The sequence below is a fragment of the Mytilus californianus genome, unplaced genomic scaffold (assembly GCF_021869535.1).
Source record: "Mytilus californianus isolate M0D057914Y unplaced genomic scaffold, xbMytCali1.0.p SCAF_10, whole genome shotgun sequence".
Lineage (NCBI taxonomy): Eukaryota > Metazoa > Mollusca > Bivalvia > Mytilida > Mytilidae > Mytilus > Mytilus californianus.
This window is the reverse complement of record NW_026262582.1, coordinates 8,379,556-8,385,555: the sequence shown is the minus strand read 5'-3', so window position 1 is coordinate 8,385,555 and position 6,000 is coordinate 8,379,556. Positions and strand designations below refer to the sequence as shown.

The following is a 6,000-nucleotide window of genomic DNA, read 5'->3' as shown; positions in this document are numbered from 1 at the left end:
ATATGCTAAAATTTATTGCCGGCTTTCCTGGAAAAAAAAAATTTCAACAAGTCCAAGGACCATCTCTGAAAATAATCATCAGACCAGAACACAATTCACACATGTAATTTGTCATGTTTTAACTATCAGCCAAATTTCAAGTCAATATCTTTAAGCATTAACAAAAAAATGTGGAAAACCAACTATTTGAGTGGATTTTCTAAGTTCAAAAAATTATCAGACCGGAACAAAATTCTAACTTGATCTATAACGTGTCATGGTTAAACTATCTGCCAAATATGAAGTCATTATCTTCAAGCATGACGAAAAAAGTGCTAAAAACTTATCACTTTATATGTGATTTTTCTAAATCCAAGGGCCATAACTCTGCAAAAATTCATCAGACCGGAACAAAAGTAGAACTTGATCTGTAACTTGTCATGGTTAAACTATATACCAAATATCAAACCAATATCTTGAAGCATGACAAAAAAAAGTGTGGAAAGCTGATTTACATGACAGACCAACAGACAGAGTGCAAACCTAAAGTTCCCTTCAATTTCCTTGGTAGGGGACTAATAAAAACTATATGCTATACTGAAGCTTCAAATTAAGCTACAATAGTTCATCCATATACAAGATATGATAATATTGTTATCAATTTTAAAATATTAAGATTTATAGGATAAACATCCCCATTTTTCTGCATTCTGTCAATGAAGTGAGAAAGACAGATTCTTTTTTTTTTGTTCAGTCTAAAGAGATGACGGCATTGTTTCTGTATTCACATTTAACACTTATGAAGCAAACCTCATACTGAAAATCTAACTTTTACAAATGAACAAAGAAAAATTATTTTAAGGTAAGATGACACAAGATAGACCTGTACATCTTAAAATCATTTCATAGACCAAATATAGAATACCTATTCATTATAGTAATGTATCTAAAAAAGAGACTGAACAAGAAAAAATGAACATTGACAAACGAACCATGAAAATGAGGTTAAGGTCAGATGATTCATGTACACCTTAGAACAACAATTCCGGGTATTTCCAAACACCAAATATAATTGACAGCTGCTTATTGTATCTGAGATAAAACTGCACATACCAAATATAGTTATCCTATATGTTAAAGAAAAAGAGAAATTAATATTATAACAAAGAATCTTAACTTTCTTTTAAAGAAATCGGTGAACCATGAAAATTAGGTCAAGGACAATAGTCATATGACCAACGGAAAAGTCATAACATAAGATATCTATATACAAAGTATAAAGCATCAAGGCCTTTTACCTTTTGAAATATTAAGATCTAAGGTCCAGTGCAAATAACCCTGTCATCTAAGTCTCACTTTCTGCAACCTCTGTTGCAGGGGAGACAGCATTAATAAAGAGAAAAAAAACGATAAGTTTTTATTAGGACATATCCTTCTATTCCAATTTTTACAATTTTTACAAAGAAATTTAGAGGAACAATATTTCTTTTCACAAACATAAATAAATGTTCTTTCATCTAGATCTTAAAATTTAAAGTTAAAATTAAAATATATGGATTGAAAAAAAAACACTAACTTGGTATAAATTGAAATTAACAGCTAAAAACAGTCATCATTATTTAGCATTCTCAAGAAGCTCATATTACTGCATGATGCTTCTGGAAGGAAAGAAGCATTATTAACATTTGAGGTTGGTCTGTGTTATGTTGATGATGTTGATGTAGAATGTAATGGTGAAGCCTGGAATGTTGAATCCTGGAATGATGAAGAAGGGAATGACGATACTGATGATGCATGACATGATGTAATTTGGGATGATGGCTGTCCTTTAAGAATTGTAGCAAACATAGAAAATAGATTCAGCTCATGTTCCTTGTCCTCTTTTCTCATTTTCTCCTCTCGAGCCTTTTCTTCCTCCCATCTCTTTGATTCATTTGATAAAAACTCTTTTTGCTGTTCTTTTAACATAGCCATAAGGCTCTCATCACTTTTTCTGATTTTCCCAGAGGCTATAAAATTATAAAAGTTACTATTAAAAATCAAATTGAAAATTTCATATTTTAGAACTAATCCATGAATTTAATAGCATATTGAAAATTTTCTTTATGTGACCAAAACAACATTCAACTGCTAACATGTGTGTTTTTCTTTCACAAATTTAATATTTTTTCAGTATTTTTAATTCTTTAATTAATAAAAAAAATCAACATAAAATTCAAGGAATAATATTTAGCCAATGAACCATGAAAATGATGTCAAGGTCATTAGCTTGCTATGTTGTGTTTATTCAGCTTTTAAAATAACACTTGTATCAGATTTTGAATTTTAATGATGAGATATAATTTGCACATCTCCAGTAGCACTGAGGTTATGTTTATGTTATAAATCATACCACATTTTCTTATTTTCTTAAAAAAAATACATTTTTTGTGTACTGGAACCTGTTTCTGAGTCTAAATATGAGTCTTTTCATTTCTTGTTTTCAACTAATGGTATTATCAATGGTACAACTACATGGACTAAGCATACATACATTGTATGTAATAGTAGAAGAAAGGGCCTGTTTGCTTAATACTTACTTCCCTGTTTTTTTCTACATTCAGGGTCATTCTAGTCTTTTCTCTTTCGTTCATCTGTTTTCTGAAATAAAAAGTAACCATTCAATCTACTTGTAGGTCAACTGTTTTTTATTGGATGTCTCTTGTTACTATATATTTAAAATTTGTTTTTTTATTAATTGGTTTGTAGAAATGATCATTTGTTTTCTGGTCTAAATTGCTGTACACTGGTCATTTCATAACCCTTTAAAGCTTATTATCCAGTGTGAAGTTATACTCTACATTGACTACTGTACCATCACCCAAAATTGCTATCATCAACAACATTGAGTCTTGGATTGATAGTTGTTTAACTGGCAATCTTACCACATTTTTTTAATACATACATGTATATTAATATGTACAATGTTTAAAAAAAATCATGATTATAGCCAATGCTAAATGATCATACAAGGTGATGGATCATATAATTATGATTCAGTACAATACAAAATATAATATGCAGGATTAAAACATGTAAAAGTGTACATCACCACCAAAAAATAGCAAAATCATGAACAAATTAGTTATTGGTTATCTGAAATATTCAATATTTGTTCATGATTTTATTATTTTTTTGTGATGTTGACATTTTCATACTTGCATATGATATCTATTATATACATATACAATTCAGTTCACTTGAAAAAGACAGAAATACATATATCATAAATTATTGAGAAAGAAATCATGGGGGACAGTTACTCCTTGATCACTTTGTCGTTTGTTAAGCATGAATATATGATTATAGAATTTTCCATCATTGCTCAAGTATATTACATGAAGGACGCCTCCGGGTGCGGGAATTTCTCGCTGCATTGAAGACCTGTTGGTGACCTTCTGCTGTTGTCTGTTCTATGGTCGGGTTGTTGTCTCTTTGACACATTCCCCATTTCCATTCTCAATTTTACATGTATGTAATAAAAGTGAAACTTTCATTGAATAGGTTTTTTTAACAATTCATTAGTTTTGGAGATTTTTTTAGAAGGAAATAGGGGGTCTTGTTAAGCATGAAATTTAGATCAAGTATTACTAAATCAATTAACAAGATTAATATACCTTTCTTTCTGCTCTTGATATGTGAGTCATCTGTGGTAAACATGTGTCTTTCTCAATCTGGGACTACAAATATAAATAAATGTTATTCATTAACCATGAGAAGTTTTATCATGTTTATAGCATCATAATTTTTATATGATTTGCATATTATACTGATAAATATTGAGTGAATTTATGCAAACCTTTATTCATTTTCATTTATTGACAACATTAGCATAAAAATGTATGTTGTAGCTTTTTATGCTAGTGTTGACCTGTCCAATGGTCATTCCATATTCATATGCCTGTGTATTTAAATGATTAGAGACACCCATCTTATTTTGTAAACCAGTTCAGCCATAAACAATTCAGAGTTCTTGAAAAGACTTTTTGTACTTGACATTTGGACTGTCACTATATTTTCAAATCTGGTCAGTCAAAACACACTTCTATAAGCATAAATTTTAACAAATTTTTATGAAATTATCAGACATTTTGGACAAATTTGGCTGACATTTAGACAAAAAGTGTCAAACATTTCAAATCAGCCACACTGAATGTTTTAAATATCTCTGAACATTTCTTGACCTAAACCTTTATGTTCATGATGATATGTCCTTAAAGCTATACAGCTGAATCATTAAAAATAGACGTATATACACTTGTATGCAAATTTGTCCGCCATTACGTAAAATCACACAGGTTCCCGTAAACTTTGACATCATAATTCAAAACATTTGATGTCACAATTAAAAAGTGATTGTTGTCTGACGTCAAAAGGTGATTCGGAGTAGATCTAAGGTCATTCGGAGGCAAAATATAGCTAAATACCAAAAGTGTAAATACGTTTATTAAGCTAGCATGCATGTACATGCATGTACTGATGTAGATTAATGTAAAGAAAAATGCAAAAATCATAGCCAAAATGTGGTGTGTTGATTCGTGTTTCTGGTCCATATTAAACATAAAGATGTCTATGGACATATTTGATTGGTGTACTTGTACAATACTAAATACTAAAAGATGTTAAAAAACTAAAATCGGATGTAGAAAATGGTAGAGGAAATTTAACATGTAAAAGTAGGAATGAAATCGGTGATGAAAGGAACAAATTCGAATTAGATGCGGATAGTGTATTCCATTATACTGATCTATTATACTGAGCATATTTCATAAACAATTTTGTGACTAAGCTAAACTTATTTATTCGCTATATTTGTTCTGAACAATCGCACTAATACTGTACGCTTCCCTAATGAAATTTCGGTGTGTTACATGCAGATTAATGGGAATAAAATATCAGTGGAATATACTACATGTACAACCGTATTGTTTTATACTTACGTCTGCAATCGGTTTAACGGTTGCTGGTACCATGGTCACAGAACATGCAGAAGAACAGCTAGTGGATGGCTGTTGAAAAATACTGTCCATATCACCATCTTCATCTTCCGGCTCACTGCATCTTTCAACAGAAGAATTTTTTCTCGGGCTATGGTTTTCAGAGGAGTCTCTAACTTTTGGTGGAGTTACTGCCGGGCGCCCTCCTAAAATTTCCTCAAGTTCATCATAATAACTACAAGTTGTTCTGCCATTTCCACTCAATTTGTTGCTGTTTTTTGCATTATTTAAAGCAGTTTCTTTTAAGAGTTTTAATTCTCTGTCTACATTCCGGTGCCGTCCGAAGATTCCTCAAGCCGCCCATTGTTCTTATAATTGAAGAAAATACATGGGTGTTTCTTGTTGAATTGTCCAATTCTGACTGAATTCTTCCTTCTCCCCACGTTGAAAGTAAAGCCTTCGTCTCCTGGTCACTCCAGGATAGACCTCGCTTTTTTGAAGAATTATATTGTTCGGCATCCATGGCTATCCTGATATTGGCAATGACAGACGACAGAAAACGTCACGTAACGCTATGACAATAACCCCACATTAACTCCACTTTGCGTTCACACTAGAATGTGGGGTAGCTAATCCGGGTTCGCCCCACATTAACTCCACCTCAGATGAGGGGTAATTCTAATCCGGGTTCGCCCCAGTTTAACGTGTTCACACTATTGGAATTTAATCCGGATTAATTAATTCGGGTCGAACCCGGTTTAAAAATGCATAGTGTGAACGGGGTATACGATTGTCCCGGACGATTGCTTAAAGAAAACAGCTGATTTTGCGAAAAAAATCTTGCTTATATTTTGGGGTTACTGTATCAATCTTGATGACAATATGTAGTACTAAAGTACAGCCATTCAAGTCGGATATTATTTTAATTCTAATGGTTTCGGAATTCCGGAAAAATTTTCCGCACTTGTTGTTCGATCATTATTATGAGGATCTGCAAAGTGGTGACATTTCCAAAGACTGTAAATCTGAAATATCTATAAATTAG

General features: G+C 31.8%; 1 long non-coding RNA gene across 1 annotated transcript; it reads right to left on the bottom strand.

The window, feature by feature from the left end:
- Nucleotides 1-1,664: 1,664 nt before the first annotated feature.
- LOC127719038 (uncharacterized) lies at nucleotides 1,665-3,801 on the bottom strand. Its single transcript, XR_007990127.1, has 3 exons — nucleotides 3,636-3,801; nucleotides 2,559-2,619; nucleotides 1,665-1,988 (listed from the first exon to the last, which is right to left on the bottom strand). It is a non-coding gene; the product is annotated as an uncharacterized LOC127719038 (long non-coding RNA).
- Nucleotides 3,802-6,000: the final 2,199 nt, after the last annotated feature.